The following is a 17727-nucleotide window of genomic DNA, read 5'->3' on the forward strand; positions in this document are numbered from 1 at the left end:
TTGGAGTATAGCCAGAGCGGGGGAGCAAAGGGAGGAGAGGGCAAGTTACCAGGATTGATCTGCCTACTGAAGACAGTGAGAGAGCCAACAAGGTTAGTGGTGGTTTGGAAAGAGGGGAATCAATGTTCTGGGATCTCTTTTCAAAGCACCAAATGATTACAGGTCTAGGGTGAACAGTACTGGGAGACACTGCGGACGAAGGTAAAAAGCTGTGTGTTCAGGTTGCCAGAAAGTAACAAACGTGAAAATGATAAAGTGCCTAACAGTGCTTTGTGAAATGTAAACCCTTGTTCCATGTTCCATGATGATTATGCGTGCCCACAAACCTGATAATCAGTGAAGAAAGGGAGCATGGCTGGAGTGGAGGGTGTATGGGAATACCAACAGTTTGAATTTGAACAGGGCTCTGCAATATATGTGGGGTTTTCTTCCCACATATTTTTCTCAAATAGTATCGGCATAAAACACGTAACCCAGTGCATTGCCCATAGTAAATGCTCAATTAAAGCTTATTAAAAAAAATAAATAAAGCTTATTCTTTTCTTTAGTAGTGGCAGCAACCTCTTGTGGTAGATGTCATTATTTCTATTTTTAGATGAAAAGGAAGAGACTCAGAATGAATTCCCTTGTCTGAGAGTAGCAAGTTGAGTGATGGGCAGGACCTTGAAGTCCTTTTTTTTTTTTTAAGATTTTATTTATTTATTCAAGAGAAACATAGAGACAGAGGCAGAGAGAGGCAGAGGGAGAAGCAGGTTCCCCACAGGGAGCCCCATGTGGGACTCGATCCCAGGACCCCGGGATCATGACCTGAACCATAGGCAGACGTTCAACCACTGAGTCACCCAGGTGCCCCAGTACTTTGGATTCTAAATTCAATACTCCTTCTTTTCTAATGTGTCAAAGGGCCCATCCAATTCTTAGAATCTATGAAAAACTTAATTTTTCTACTTTTAAGTAATCTTTTGTACTTCACACAAAGCTGCTAGTTTTTGAAACTGAGATTGTAAACATGACATGTAGACAGTGTTTTTTTTTTATTATAGTATATTTAAAGTTGTCATTAAAATTTTTCCCTATTGTAGAAAGGCTGTGAATTCACATAATATCATATTGTGACTGATGATTATCACTGGTATGATTTCATAGATCTCTTTTGCAATACTAGGGATATCCAACCTAATAATTCAAGGTGCTCTGGGGAACTAATTAATATTTCAAAGTAACTCTTAGTGTCAAGGTTTTTAATTGGAAAAACTCTCTCTGTTTAGGTGGAAATGCTTCTTGCATTATTGTCAATGATGATTTTCATGGGTGGTAAATGGATGGATTAGATGGATGAGAATTCTGGTGTCCTGGATAGCAGTATGGTCCGATAGAGATGTGACTTGGGTTTCAAGAAAAATGCATACTAGACCTGCTTCTGCCACCCACCGTCTAAATGACCTGGAACATTTCATATCACCTTTCTCAGCCTTCATTTCCTAATCTGAAAATGAGAAGTAAATGTTCATTAAGGACATTTTCAGCTCAAAGCATCTTACTGCACCATAAGCCTGATTTTTGAGGAACAGCAATGTGAGAGATTTGACACGGGGGCAGCCAGCCTCATGTTTGGAAAAGAGGAAACCCAGTAAGTGCCTAGATTCCTGGCAAGTGTGGCCCAGATTCCTTACATGCCTATTAGTGAGAATGATTTCCAACCTCCTTAAAATACTTTATGACAAGCTCAACAAGCGAAGAAAGATGGATTTGAGAAAATCGTCCAACAGGGAGAAGCTCACACCACTCCACCAGAGAGCTGCGTGGAAACCCTGGGGGACTGATACTGAGCTGTTTGAAAACAAACATTTGTGGAACAAATTGTCTGGAAAGATAGAGAAACACACTTGCTGTCCTTGCTGATTTCGGCTTAGGGCCTCATGTGACTATGGCTGGGGGCAGACTAGACGGATGGAGTTAGACTCGTGTGGCTCCTGGAGTAGCTTCTTGCTAGAGCGAGAGGGGTGGACCGTGTACTGGGTGTAGGGCAGAAAGCAGATAGCAGGGGGCTCAGGCTGGATCTGCCATTACTGGCAGTGTCATCTTGAGCGAGCCACTCAATCTCTACAAGCTTCGCCTGCAAAGCTGGACATGTGAACGTATTTTGTATTTTTTTTACAAAATGGTCAGTCAGGTGATGCCACAAGAGGAGGCAGAGGAGAAGATCAGGAAAACAAAGTTTAGTGTATGCAACAGGTCCCTGAGACAAGAGGTGTGGAGCCCACACAAGGCCTCGAGGGGAGACACCACTGTGGTCAGGAGGCGCAAGACTAGAATCATGGGAACTTTAGAGGATGGCCTTTATTGCGGTTTCCGTGAGACAGGCAAGGCAGGGCAGGGTAAATAATTTAGGATTGGCTAGTTTGAATAATTTTGGTGGACTTTAGGCTACAGAGGTGGTCTCTATTTGCCTCGTACTTGGCCCTAGGATGAGGAAGGCAGAGAAAGATTGCTTCTGGGGCCAGGTAGAGGAGAGGTGACTCCAGATTGGGTATCAAAGGTATGCTCCCAGCTGAGCCTTTCCTACTTCTAAGAATTGCCTAGATCCAGGAGGAGCAGTTTCTTCCCAGCTAGAAAGGTTTCTTAAGATGTCAAACCATAATTTACAGGAAACAGTTATATACATACATATAATAATGTATACATTATTATAACAAATATAACATTTGTATACATCAGGTATAACAAATATGATGTATATATTATGCATCATATGTTATATAGTATATCTACATGATATATACTATATACATTGTGTATAGATAATGTGTGTACATTATATATGATATATACAACATATATACACAATGTATACATATATTATGTATTACATATAACACATAATTTTTATATAATTATAATACAATTTAATATATATATTCTACAATACAGAACACATTCTCATTAAAACTGAACATATGAACAATGATCTCAGAGCATCACATGGGATTAGATACATGAAAATACCCAGTCCACAGTCTGGTACTGGGTTAGACACCCATTGATAGTAGCTTTCTCTCTTCTTCCATCCAGCTCAACAGATAGCCCATCTATACCTCTGTCTTGAGCTAGGGCAAGAAGGTTCTTCTGTCCAGGACTCCATTTTTAACTGTGAAGTACAGAGGGGTATCCAGGTGCTCACCAAGGTAACTTTCATGCCAGATGTTGCCACTTGCTTGTCTGGTTCCTGCCGAGAGCTGCAATGTACCTTTGTGGGTCAGAAGGACAAGGATAAGAGGTCCCACTGAGGGACGCAGCAAAGGGAGCTTGGAGGTTGGAACGATGTTATCAGATTGAGAAAGAGATTGCCCACACCTGGCAGGAACAGACCTCAGCTCTGATACAGTGGCCTGCCCCTGGATAGTCTTTGTAAAGCCACACAAGTAATCTCTCCAATGTCCAACCATGAGCCCAGTCTTGGGTGAGGCAGAGAGAAAGCATGCTATTTAAGGTAGTGGAACACACACAAAAAAATGCCAGTTCTACCACATACATATAATTTTTTAAAATATTGTATTTATTTATTTAGGGAGAGAGCACATGAGCAGCAGGGCTGGGGGCAGAGGGAGAGGGAGAGAGAATCTTAAGCAGACTCCATGCTCAGTGAAAAGTATGATGCTGGGCTCAATCTCATGATTCTGGGATCATGACCTGAGCTGAAATCAAGAGTTGGATGCTTGACCAACTGAGCCACCCAGGTGCCCCTATACATGGAATTTTCACATTGATGTGAGTAGCTGGCCTGTAGATCAAAAACCATAAGTTTCTCCATGACATCTATCTCTGAGGAATGCTATAAAAATTAAAAGATCTGGGTGTGTATCAAATAGTCTGTATGTGGTAGAGTGTCCAGCACAATGCCTCGTGGTCAGTAAGTGCTGAATCAGTGAAAGTTTCCCCTCTTATTAATCATTCTGGACCTGATTATTACATAGGCAGAGGATATTTCTGCAATAAGTGCTGAAGTTATCTCATGTCTGTTCTTAATAAAGTTCAAGCCATGTATTTGTTTTTAAAAATACATAAATGGTCAATTTGCTAGCTCAGATGGGATGAGATTCTAGAAAGGAACTTTTGTTTTGTGATGGGTAGTCACCACGTTTATATAGAAGGGTCATGGGTGAAGTGAAATCCAGCAAGTTAGGTTTTTTTTCCCTTTACTTTTCAAAGAGGATGAAAACTGCCAGGGTAAGATCAACTCTGAGCCCTAGAAGAGTGGTATTTACACTCCTTATTCTTGTGCTGTGTCATTACAGATTAGGGGCTTTATCATATTGTATATCAATGAAGACTTTAGCTTAGATGCCGACATAGCTGAAATGATACACTAGGAAAAACCTGCATATCATTGGGCAAGTCACTTTTCTCTAAAAGGGACTTCATTTTCCATGTGTGCTTTGAAAACTGGCTTTGGATTTGGTTTTTATTTTTTCTATAACTATATTCAATGACTAAGTCTTCGAAGGCCACTCCTCCCACTAACTGCAAGAATGGACCAACAAGCCTCATTGGACTGTGGAGAAGATTCCCCACAAAAAAAACTTTAAAATTTCTAAGCAGGATTGTCAGATCCTAAGTGCACATGACCCACAAGCAGCAGCAATTTGAAGAAGCACTTGGTAGCTGGAGCTCTGAAGTTGGAACCTAGCCCCATGAGACTCATGCTGTCCACATTTTAGGTTCTCCTGAGTCTGTGGGGCCTCTTCTATCTAAAATTATGACTAAGGCTTGGAAATCAATGCCCACCTCTACTGTCCACCCCAATATCCTCCAGTTCATTTCCATTAAAGGGCCTCACTGAACACTTGTTAGAGGTTAAATTGTGTTTCCCTAAAGATTTCCTATGTTGAAGCCCTAAATCCCAGGACCTCAGAATGGAATTCTATTCGGAGATACAGTCTTTAAATAAAGTCACTAGGATGGGCCCTAATCCAATATGACTGGTGTCCTTATAAGAAGAAGAGATTAGGGGGATGCCTGGGTGACTCAGTGGTTGAGCACCTGCCTTTGGTTCAGGCCATGATCCCAGAGTCCTGGGATCCAGTCTCCCATCGGGCTCCTTTGGGGAGCCTGCTTCTCCCTTTGCCTATGTCTCTGCCTCTCTCTCTGTATCTTTCATGAATAAATACATAAAATATTAAAAAAGAAGAAGAGATGAGGACACAGACATACACAGAGGGAAGACCATGTAAAGATGGGTGAACCCAGCCATCTCCAAGCCAAAAAGAGAAACGTTAGGAGAAATCAACCCCACAGACACCATGATCCCAGACTTCCAGCCTCCAGCATCATGAGACAATAAGGGCCTGTTGTTTAAGCCACCCAGCCTGTGGTATTTTGTTATGGCAGCCCAAGCAGACTACTACACCACTTACTTGTGTTTTCAAAAACTTATCTTCCCAGCCAAAAATAAATAAAATAAAGACCAGAAAGAGAGAAAGAACAACAAAATCATCCATGAGGAGAATGTTTAGTAGTCCTGTCCGTCCCTGGATGACCCACTGAAGCTTGCAAGGTGATTTAAGGTGCAGCTTAGGATAACCACAAGCAGTAATCTTATTTACAACACTTGGTTATAGCATCGTACCATTTTTTTTCATGGTGCCTGTTTCTTTTCCCTCCTCTATGATGTGAAGCCAAGAGGGGATTCTCGTGAAGAAAGAGGCTCTGGAGTTGGCATCAGAACACCTGGGCTCTCAATTCTGAGTTTCTGCCTCCCTGGCTCTAAGACCTTGAACTATTTACTTAATTTTTATAACCTTTAGCTACCCCAACTTTAAAATAGGGATAACAAACAATGCCTGTTTCACAGGTCGTTTTGAGGATTAAGTGGCATGAGGTGTAAGGAGTGCCTAAGGTATAGGTAGGAACCTGACAAATACAAGCTAACTAATGTGGGATCCAGACTCTTTCAGAGTCTGACTGTAAAAAGAGACCATTTGTCTCTGTTACATGTAATCCTCTTACCTTCAGCTGAGAATTCACATCTATTATGGTAATTTTGAATTTTGATTTTTTTTTATTTAGCAAAGCAAAGTCTATTGAGTGATAGTAAAGTGATAGTACAAAGTTCCAGAAGAGGGAGGTAACCCAAGAGGTTGCCATGAATTTTGATTTTGCCATCTGCAAATTACTCTCACCAGCTTTGGTCTTCTGCTGTTAGTCATCAATTGTGTATTGACTCAACAGGGCTGAGGATTGCATGTCACCAGATGCCATGTCATTCAATGGTATTGAAGCCTTCCTCTTTGCCAGTGTACAATTCCAAAAGGCCACCAAGTTCTGACAATCTTATTTCTTTATCATGCCTTGTGTGTGTCACTTCTCTCCATCCTGACTTGCTTCTAGACCTTCTTTTGTCACCAGGACCACTTCTGTCCCTACCCCGCTTCCCTCCTTGAGTTCTTGACCTTCCCAGTTCCTTCTCTACATTGCTGATAGAGGCATCTGACAAAATATAAACAGAACCCTGTCCTCCTGACTACTGAAGAATGTCCACGGATTACACTAATCGCAACCACCTTCTTCAGATAATCTTAGTGTTGGGTTTAACATGTTCTTTTCCCAATGAACATCTTAAGATGCTTTAGAACAGAATAATTTTAAACAGGTTTCCTTTGGTGTGTTGTTTTCTCCTAAGTAAATGATAAGCTTTTTGATAGGAAAGCTTGTATTCTAGACTTCTCTGTATTTATTATCACCCAGACCCAACAGTGAGTCGGTACCTCACACACATGTATTGGATGAATGCATGAATGAAAAATGAATATCCTAATTTTGAACTTATCTGTGGCCTCTTGGGACAATGGGGCATCAAGAAGCAAAGAGGAGAAGAAGAAGAAGAAGAAAGAAGAAGAAGAAGAAGAAGAAGAAGAAGACGAGAATAAGAATGAGAAGAAGAAGACAGAAAAGAAGAAGAATAAGAATAGAGAAGAAGAAGAAACTATAAGCCTGATAGCACTCCCAGCACTACGAACGCTTCTTCTCGTTCGCATCTCTCTCCGCCCGAAGAATCGCATACGAAGAAGAAGAAGAAGAAGAAGAAGAAGAAGAAGAAGAAGAAGAAAGGGAGTGAGCCAGCCCCTTAGTGCTGAGGGAGAAAAGGATGCCTCTTGTTTTATTCTGGAATACGGACATCAGAGCCTGAGACATGGGCTTGGAAGTTTATTGTGAGAAATGATCCTGGCAAGCAGGAGTGGAGGATGAAGAAGATCTGAAAGTAGGGAAAGCAAACACAAGAATGTGTCCTAGCCACTGGGGGTCAGTCCTGTCAGGACTTCTAATGAGCTATTCGTAGGAGCTACAGAATTGCCTGTCATTGTGAAGAACATTTATCCACCAGACCCTGACCCCATAGGTCAGATTTCCCCTCAGGATCAAAGCCATGCATGGATGAGATCCAGGTGGTTTCCACAATTCTGAGAAGTCATAGATGCCTTGGAGGTAGAAAGCAAGAGATGAGAGCGTAGATGAAGTGAGGTGCTACTAGGTTTCACCAGTCTGGAAGTGGATCATTGTGGCTCTGGGTGGATGAAATGTAGGCTGACAGTGTGAGGCAAGGTCCAAGGGCTGCTCCATCCGCTCAGCCAAGCCCCTCTACTTCTGAAAAGAGATGCAGGTAGATGCTCTCCATTTTGAACCATTCGCTTAGTCATTGACAACTTATTCACTGACCACATACTGGGTTCAAGGTTCTATGTTAGGCACTAGGTTGGTCTAAATAGCATGTCCCTAATTCCACTTGTGAATTCACAAAGAGTTAGTCTCTTTCCTATTAGACCTATGCATGTAATCGAAATGCTGAGTTTCCTGACATCTCTGGTAATGATTTCAGATGCCCTAGCCTTGTAATGGGAATCCTGGGGACAGTCCCCTCAGCCTTTTGATTTATAATTCATCTTGGATCTTATTTCCACAGTAATCCGCAGTGAATTATTAGAGACTCTCTGCTTGGACCACCAAAGGGAACCTTTGTGCCAGGATCACAGAGTATCCAGACACATCTTTGCAGAAAGTAATAAATACATTGGTAGGGTTTTTCTTCCTTTGAAGTTGTACCAGGGCATCCTAATATGGCATCTATGGCCGTCAGATGGCCGCTAGCCAGCATGCATTCTGTGGATCCCCCAGTTCACAGTTTGGGCTAACCAGTGTGCCAGAGACAGGATCTATTTGTAAAGGCTGTGCATCTTGGTTGCAGCCAATTCCAGTGGGCAGGTGGTCCCTGTCATTTGCCTGTTTGTTGGACCTTGCATGGGAGACTCAGAATTGGCTACCTTTGCTTGCTCAGTTAGAGACACCTGCGTGTCTATGAGCTGATAAAGGCCAATGCAGGTAGGCATTCAGGATACCAGACCTCAGCTGGCAAAACTTGTCTCACGCTGGGAGCCATTGGTTGATGAGTCTCCAGCCTGACAGGGCATCAGAAAACACAGGCCACCTGTGCAAAGATAATGTGTCTGGCTTCTTTCTCAAGGGGCCTCGTGTTGTTCTGAGCTGTAGCTCAAAGCTCCTGGCTCCCCCTCATATACTGCAGGGGCTGGTGGGGCCACAAGCAAAGAAGAATTTCATGTCTAACCTGGAAATGTTTATCCTGGGCATCCTGCTGAACCAGAAACAAGGGTGTATGGTACTTAAAGATGATAGATAGATAGATAGATGATAGATAGATAGATAGATAGATAGATAATAGATAGAGCGAGCTCACCAAAAGTCTACTGATCAGTTGTCCTCGTTGGTCATAAGGACCCCCCCAATACTCCCTTTCCTCATCTGCTCACTTCCCCTGCTTCAGTGCTTCCCATGCCCACATGTGGCCGAGAGCAGGTGGTACTGAGAAACACCCCACCCTACTCCACCCCACCCCCTCTGGTGAATGGCCAGTTCTAGAATCCAGATGCGTCCCTGCAGGCCCAGGTTCTTAAGTGCACCCTGACTCTGTACCACCAGCTGTCCTGGGATCCTGACCCACTCACATTCTTTCAGTCTCAGCTATCTCCATTCCTTTGTGCCTCTAGCTCCAGCCCTGGCTTCTGCTTTGGTGCTTGCATAGCACCCGCCCTTCCCGGCTCTTCCCCTTGAGGCTGTGCCCTACTGTTCCTTTCGCTGACTCATCTCGGGGCTGAGATGCCCTCATCCTGCAGGCGGGCCTTTTGGATGACACCCATGTGGCTTGCTCAAGACTCACCCTGCCTGCTCGTGGCCTTGGTGCTACACTCAGACCACCTGCTGAAAGCCCTGTCTCACTCTGCTCAGGCTAGTATAAAATACCATGGACTGGGCAGCTGAAACAACAAACATTTATTTCTCACAGTTCTGGAGGCTGGAAGTCTGAGATCAAGGTGCCAGCATGGTTGGGTTCTGGTGAGATCTCTCTTCCTGGTTTGCAGATGGCCGTCTTTGTGCTATGTCCTCATGGGGTCTCTTTCTCTCCTTATAAGGACATTAAGCCCATCATGAGGTCCCCATCCTCATGGACCTCATCTAAACCTAATCACCTCCCAAAGACCCCACCTCCAAATGCTATCACATTGAGGATTAGGGCTCCCACATGAATTTTGGGGTGGGAGGGCACAAACATTCAGTTCATAGCAGCACATGTTCTCTTCTCTTGGTAAACCTCCTATTGACCGTTTCCCTCCCTTCGATGACACCTCATTCCTGCCTCGATCTGTTCCTTGACACCAAAAGAACTACTAAGCTTTGGACACCTATATTAGTTTCCTCTGGCTGCCTGACAAAGTACCACACTTTCTCACCATTCAGGAGGCTTGAAGTGTGAGACTCCAGCACCAGCAGGGTTGAGTTCTTCTGCAGGCTCTGATGGAGATTCCAGTTCATGCATCTCTTCAAGCTTCTGGTGGCTGCCAGCAGTCCTTGGTGTTCTTACTCTTGTGCCTACATCACTCCAATCTATGCCTCCATCTTCACCTGGCCTTCTGCTTCGTGTTGTGTCTCTGTGTATCCTCTTCCTCTATAAGGATGCCAGTCCCTGGGGTTAGAGCCCACCCTAAAACAGTAAGACTTCATCTCAACTCATTATATCTTTAGATAGGTCCAAAGAAGGTCACATTCTGAGGCTCCAGGTAAACATAAATTTGAGAGGACACTATTCAATCCACTACAATACTCAAATTTTAAGGTATAGTAAAAAAAAAAAAAAAAAGAGTTATTTTGTTTTAAATCCTACCTGTGCTTTGCACACTCAATTCCTTGAACAAATGCCAAGGTTATGTAAATACATCAGGTCCCTGCCCTGCTGGAATTCTCAGGATAATGAGAGTGGCTGATGGGTATGATTAGCTCTGGAATTGCATTTTATGGTAATTATTAGTATAATAAAGATAAAAGTAACAAATTCTATCCAACTGGGAGTAAAGAAGGCTCTAGGAGGGCTTCTTTTTTTTATTTTTAAGATTTTATTTATTTATTCATGAGAGACACAGAGAGAGAGGCAAAGACATAGAGGGAGAAGCAGGCTCCCCAAGGGGAGCCTGATGTGGGACTCGATCCCAGGATTCAGGATCATGACCTGAGGCAAAGGCAGAAGCTAAACCACCATACCACCCAGGTGCCCATCTGGGAGGGCTTCTTAGAAGAAATGTGAACTGAGTGATGATTAAGACAAATAGTGGGATGCCTGGGTGGCTCAGCAGTTGAGCATATACCTTCGGCTCAGGGCCTGATCCCAGGGAGTCCCACATGGGGCTCCTTGCCTGGAGCCTGCTTCTCCTCCCTCTCCCTGTGTCTCTGCCTCTCTTTCTGTGTCTGTCATGAATAAGTAAATAAAATATATTTTTAAAAAAAGACAGTTATGGAAAAACAAGACATTCCAGGAAGAGAGATCAGTTTGACCATAATACTTGAGGCAGTCATTTCAGGATCTCTTATAGGACCTTACAGATTTCCCATAGAGGTAAACAGCTCACCTGGTATCTGGGTTGGGGCTGCCAGGAAGTTGTCCCATCCATCTATAAGTGATTGGCCCCTGGCAAATGGCCCAGGGAATGAGAGCCATGCAGAGCCCTTTGGAAGGCCGAGCATCGTTTCCTGGCTCGTCTCTCTCTTTGCCAGCCACAAATGCGAGGATATTTAGCTACGTGGCTATTTCTTCAGGGTTGGCAAAAACCTTCACTGAGTGCTTTAAACTCAGCGCTTGGATATGGAGAAGACTGGAAGACCATGTGCCTCCCTTGCCTCATTGTCTGAGGTGACGTTACAGAATATCTGTTAATGCTCATCAGTAGCAGCAGGTCTTCCCCTCTATCCTTAAGGCACCCACCCCATCCCAAGACTTGTCCTCCCATCATGGTTGACCTCATTCATTGGCAGGACATCAACATTTATGTACAACTGGTGATTCCCAAACCGGCACTTCCAGCTTTAGACTCTCTCCAATTCCAACAGCCTTCTGGATATCTCTCCCTGGAGGTGCCTTAGAAACCTCAAACACGGGATCCCTGGGTAGCTCAGCAGTTTGGCATCTCCCTTCGGCCCAGAGCGTAATCCTGGAGACCTGGGATCAAGTCCCACATCAGGCTCCATGCATGGAGCCTGTTTCTCCCTCTGCCTGTGTCTCTGCTTCTCTCTGTGTCTCTCACGAATAAATAAATAAAGTCTTAAAAAAAAAAAGAAAAAAGAAACCTCAAACAGTATGAACAACCTGCTCCCCTCAACAGTCATCTTACAAATCTGCCTTGTTCTGGTCACTTCTCACTGCACAACTGCTTGGAAGAGTCGATTACATATGCTAGTCCTAAATGTTACTCTTTGTACCCCCAAGAGGGCAGCAGAAACCCATTCTCTATGCCTATGCAGCTCCTGGTAACTGGGGTGTTAAAGGACACCATTATGGATTGAATTGCCCCTGCCCCCAGAGTCATATGTCAAAACCCTACCCACCCAGTGTGACTGCATTTGGAGATAGGGACGTTAAGGATGTAATTAAGGTTAAACGAGGTCATAAGGGTGGGATCCTAATCCAATAGGACTGGTGCCCCTATAGGAAGAGGAAGAGACAGCAGGGATGTGCACACAGAGCAAGGGCCACATGAGGATATAACTAGAAGACAGACATCTGCAAGCCAAGGAGAGAGGTCTCGGGAGAACCCAACCCTTCTGGCACCTTGATCTTAGGCTTCCAGCCTCCAAAACCAGAGCATAAATATCTGTGGTTTAAGCCACCCAGGCTCCAGTATTCTGTTATGGTAGCCCCAGGCAGCTAAGACAGACCTGCCTGGGATTTGCCTCTTCATAGGGTTGCTATATGGGCCCCAGAGGATAAACAGTTGTTAGTTTTCTCCAGAACCAGCTACATAAGCAGGGCTCAGTGCACAATGAAAATGTAGGGTTCTCTGGTTCAGAAGCAAGAAAAAAAAAGCTGGTTTTTTTACCTCCTATTGTCTCTCCACCTGTTGTGTAGGTTTTTATTTGCTGTTTACAATGACAAAAACAGGCATGAGGATTTTCAGGCATGAGTACAGATCCTCATGGGAAGTGACTGGACCCTGACATCCTCATGGGGGTAGAAGAGAGGATGGCAGGGCCCCCCTGGGGAGTGAGAGGCCGAGACCTCATCCCAGGCTGGTGGGAGTGGGGCTGCACGTGAGCTGAGGTGCCAGGGCCCCATCAGACTTCACTTAAACAAACTCAAAGAAAAAATTCTCAAAATTTCCAGCTGGTGACCGCAGAGTATGAAGCCCTCCACACGGTGTCCTTCTGAGCCTAGAGCCCTGGGGGCCTGCACGGGTAATGCCCTGAGGCTGGCCCTGGTTCTCTCCTGCATCTTGGAGTCAGGGGAACCCTAATAAAGGTGTGGAGCTCCACTTTTAAGTTCATTTTCTCTTAAAGTCATGTATCCAGAGCTCAGCAAATTCCAGCCAGCTCTACAGACCCCCTGAAAGGAGGCCCCCTCTCTGCCTCTTGGTGCTTAGGTCAACATCCTCACTTTCAACCTCATCCTTGCTCACAGGTGCCCTGTATATGATCTATGAATTCTCATACCCACCTGCCTGCCTTCCCTCAGTGCCACGGGCCTAAATGAACCCAAGCCAGTACGACTGCAAGGTGCAATGGAAGAAGAGTGGACTCCCACGAGCAGCAGGGTGGCCTTGTGCCAGTTACTTAATCTCTCTAGTGTTGGTATTTTCTTCTGTAAAATGGTGACACTATCTGCCCGCAGACTTAGGAGGACCACAGGAGAATTGCATGGCATTCAGCAGTGTTCTAGCACCTGTCCCCAACCCACATCCCCCCACACCATGGCCCACCCTCCCTCAGACTGCTCAGATGCCACTTCCCTGCGCGCCCTCCCAAGCCACTAACTAGTCCTCCCGCCTTGTGGGCTGGCGTAGGGCCTCTGCTCAGGTGGCCTGCCGGAGCACTCCAACAGTGCTCCCTTGGAAAGATGGGGGACAGATGCCCTATGCTGTTTTGTGCAAGGGAGGAAAAGTGGGAGAGCCCCCAGGGTTTCAGAGACAGAGCAGCCTGAGCCTGCTTTCATGCTCTGCCACCTTCCTTAGCTCCTTCATCTGAAAAATTGGCATAGTAACTCCTACTTCGTCGGGAAGAAAGAGTCTCTTATAAGAACTGAGTTTGGCATGCAGCAGGTGCTTAATAAATGTCATCTCCTGCCCTGCTTTCCCTTATAGATTTTGTAGTTCCACATGTGGCTGAAAATCCCAGCAGAAGGTGTTAGAGGATGGTTTGCTAGACTAAGGGACACAGGACCCCGATTCATCTGTATTTTATACTTCTGGCAATCTTTTGACTTCTCTGAGACTCTTTTTTTCCCCTCCTTACGTGAAATTATGAATACTTGCCCTGCCTACCTCCCAAGGAGAATTATGTTGGAAATTAAGTGAGGTGATGGATGTGAACTTTTATACAAGGATAAAGGGTTATGAACACCACTGCCCAAGGTTTAGGCCACGAAACATCAAACAGAATGCTTAGCTTTCTTCCCCCCCCCCCCCCCCCGACACACGGATCCTCTGCCCTGCTGGCCTTACAGGTGTGCCAGATGCATTTGGGGAAGGCAGCCCCCGTGGTCAGTCACATCCAGAGCATCTTCACTTAACCAGCACGTGATTTTTGTTTTCATGAATATAAAGGATGACTATGGGTCAGAGGGCTAACTCGAGGCCCAGGTGTGGGTGGGAAGGCAAGGTTCAATTGCTGCTCAGGTAAGAGGGCTGCAGGAGAGGTGTGTGAGCAAGCCTCCCAGCCCCGGACACAGCCTGAGGCAGACCCTAATGCATTCATCATATATTATTACAGAATCACATGCAGTTACACGTAATTAGGACTCAGCACTCAATACTGAATCAGAATCCAAATTTGAATGCCTACATGATTCCTGCCGAGCAGCCTGACTCCGGCCTGGGTTTATGATGGGGAGCTCACCACCTTCAGAGTTTATTCCATATCTGCATGTCTCTGTTAAAAAAAAAAAAATTGTTCTGTGCCTTCTATCCTTTAGCGGTATTGCAGAGTAGCCAAGAGCCAGGAGCCCTAGAACCACACTCCAAGGGCTCAAAGTCAGTCTCCTCCCTTTACTGGCTGTGTGACCCCATGAATTACTTAATCTCTGTGTGCCTCGGGTTCCTCGTTCAGAATATGGGGTCATAGTAGTACTTATCTCATAGGGCCGGTAAGTGATTGTGTTCATGTGAAAAGCCCTTAGAATATTGCAAGCACATAGCAAGTCCTCGGGAAATGCCAGTGATTATTGTTACTCTCTGATTTCTCGTCCCCTTTGTGGAAGTATAAAAGTTGAAGAATAATGAAAGCACATTAAAAGAAAATATGCCACGCAGAGAGATAAATGAACTGTTTGCATAAACATGAATTAGGAGAGTCACACTCAAGGAAGAATTGTTCCCTGTTGAGGACAACAAACATCTGGAAGGAATTAAATGGGGGAAGAGGGTGGGTGGTGGTGGTGGTGTGGGCTGAGAACATACTGTGACTGTTGGAAGGAGATAATTCATTTTTGGGGTGGGTAAGTGATTCCCGAAGAAAGGGAAGTTGCTCTGGGCTTATACAGCATGATTTGATGCCCAGAGACTCTTTACTCCTCCAAATAATTTCTGTTCTGATTAGCCTGGGTACCTAATATGCCAAAACCATTCCTTCGAGCTAATGCATTACCTTGAAAAGGCCACTTCTAAAATGCACATATATTAACATTAAAAAATGACAAGGTACTGTCTTATATCTGCGACATTAACAATATGAGGACTGTGGCACTTGTTGCACTATCTGGTCTGTTTAACCTGGCACACTAGAACATCTATAAGTGTGCATATAAATAGACATCACTTTGGGGGAATTTATTTGGCTGGAGTTTTTTAGAATCACAAAAATGTTTATACCCTTTGATTCCCTAATCCAACTTCTGGGAACTTATTGTTAGGAATATTTTCAAGACAAGGAGAGACCTTTCTGCCTTTATTGTCTACGATAGAAAAAAAAATTCAACGGTAAGAGAATGGGTAAATTACAACACGTCCCTTTGATGGATGCTACGGGACCACCCCAAGTTATAATTGTAAAAGACAGAGAGAAGGATTAGAACATGCTTATGAAATAGTCATATTAGGGGGGAAAAACAAGCAACTCAGAAATCAAACTGTAAAGATTGGGGATGTGTATGGATGGAGCAAGAGAAAGAGAGCCAGTGTGCTTTGTGGAAGACTTTTCTTTCTTGCTTTTATTTGGGTGTATGTTAATACTGGTTGTGCCATGAACAATAATAAAAGACCCAAATGAACTCTCAGGGAAGGAGTAGCCGACTGTCCATCGTTTTCGTGTGGGCTAGTGTCAGCCCAGTTGCCTGGACTGAGAGAGGGGACCCAAGAGTTGCCAGATTCTGAGAGGGGAGCTGATGGGCAAGGCCAGGGCTCCCCAAGGGCACAGGGCACCAGTTGGGCATGGGTACCGCCTGTGGAGGGCAGGGGGTGGGGAGCCCACAGAGAGCGGGAGTAAGGGAGCTTGCCTACCTCATGATGTTGCCACTGGCAGGCCTGGAGGTGAAAGCAAGGAGGTTGCCCTGTTCCTTTGAGTCACTCACAAATCCCAGTTTTTAAAGCAGAACTTGCAAAGCTCTGAGCATTCTTTATTGCATCTGATAAGCTGCGGTGTCTCTTTGAACTCCAGGGGCATTGTGGGCAGGGATTGGCACTAAATTATCGGGCTGTGTTCCAACTGCTCCGTCTCTAATACTTGCCATCCAATCTGGGTTGAATATTGGACAAACATGCTGGTTTTAAAATTGAGTCCCGGCCTATGGTGATTTCTTCAGCAGACAGTTCCTGTGGTTACTTAGGTGGTGACTGGGTCACAGATTCATTCCCCCAGAACCTCTACTTCTATTGACAACTCTTCAGCTAAGCTCCCAGAGCAATGCAGCAGTGGTATGAACCACTAGACCAGGAGGCCTAAATCATGCCATTAGGCAGTTCGCTTATACTCTTCCTGGCCTCAGTGTTTTTTTTTTTCTGGAAGTTGTGGGAAATATTCACCAAGGACTGCATAGAACCAAATCCAATGGCCAAAGTCTGAAAAGCCCAGCTGAAGCTAAACAGAATGCAGTTTGGGCCACATGAGGAGTCTCATGTCCATAGTGAAGGAGATGATCCTGCTACCATGATCTGCCCAGTCTGTCCACATCTTGGAAAACCACACTTGGATCACACACCACCTCTAGGGGGATGTTGACACACTCAAGAATGTGCAGGGGAGGGTGGCCAGGATGTATGGAGGTTTAAAACCTAGTCAGGAGAGAACAGATGCAGGAAATGCAGATTTTCAACCAGAAATTTTGAAATTGTGAAGAGCTGTCTTGTGGAAAAAATATTTCACGAGCTCTATATGACTCCCAAAGGGCAGGATTAGTGGATAGAAACTACAGGAAGGCAAATCTCCAGTCTGAACAGAATGCAAAACATTCCAACAGTTAGAAGTAATTGAAGGCGGAGAGGCGGGTATCAGCAGAGGCTGGGTGACCACTTGGCATGTAATTTTCTTGGAGATTAAAGTTCTGGGTGAGCAGGAAGCTGAGATGGGGATTTCAAGGCTCCACCTAGCGCTATGAGTCTCTGAATCTAATTTGAAATGACTTGGCTCCTCCAGAAGCATCACAAAGTACGGCAGCAGCTGGTCTTCCAGTGGCTTCAGCACCCACACAGCTATCTGCCCCCCTTCCCAACCTGAGGTTCTGGAAGAGTTATCCTATCCCAATTTCTCATTGTTCGAACAGGCTGTGGATGAAGGCCCCTGCTCTCCCCATTTCAAGACTACTAAGGCAGAGCTCCTCCTGTGCCTCATCTACCTCCACCTCTGACTCTGTCCCACTTCTACTACTAGTTTGTTTCCATTTCTCTAGTGTGTAGAGCAGAGGTGGGTACGGCCCTGGAGAATGCACAACAAACTGATCACAAGCACCCAAGACTCCCAGCACCAGGGTTTGTGGTGTACTTGAGTCAGTGCAGCCCACAAGCTTCCAGGAGACACTGGATTGGAATTATTAAGATGCACATCCCTCCCCTTAGTATTGTAAAATAGCTGCTTATAAACCAAGAAAAGGAAACTTCTCTAAGGAGAAAGGGTGAAGTCACTGAGATGGGTTGTTTGCTTGAGGAAGGAATTAGAGGATTAAGAAAAAGTGTTGGAGGGGGCCGAGTAGGG

At 44.9% G+C, this 17727-nt stretch overlaps 1 protein-coding gene across 3 annotated transcripts in view; it reads left to right on the forward strand.

The window, feature by feature from the left end:
• SCARA5 (scavenger receptor class A member 5) overlaps positions 1 to 17727 on the forward strand; it is a 122956-nt gene that overhangs the window by 55386 nt on the left and 49843 nt on the right. The gene's annotated exons all lie outside the window — the stretch shown is intronic.

Source organism: Canis lupus, chromosome 25 (assembly GCF_011100685.1).
Source record: "Canis lupus familiaris isolate Mischka breed German Shepherd chromosome 25, alternate assembly UU_Cfam_GSD_1.0, whole genome shotgun sequence".
Lineage (NCBI taxonomy): Eukaryota > Metazoa > Chordata > Mammalia > Carnivora > Canidae > Canis > Canis lupus.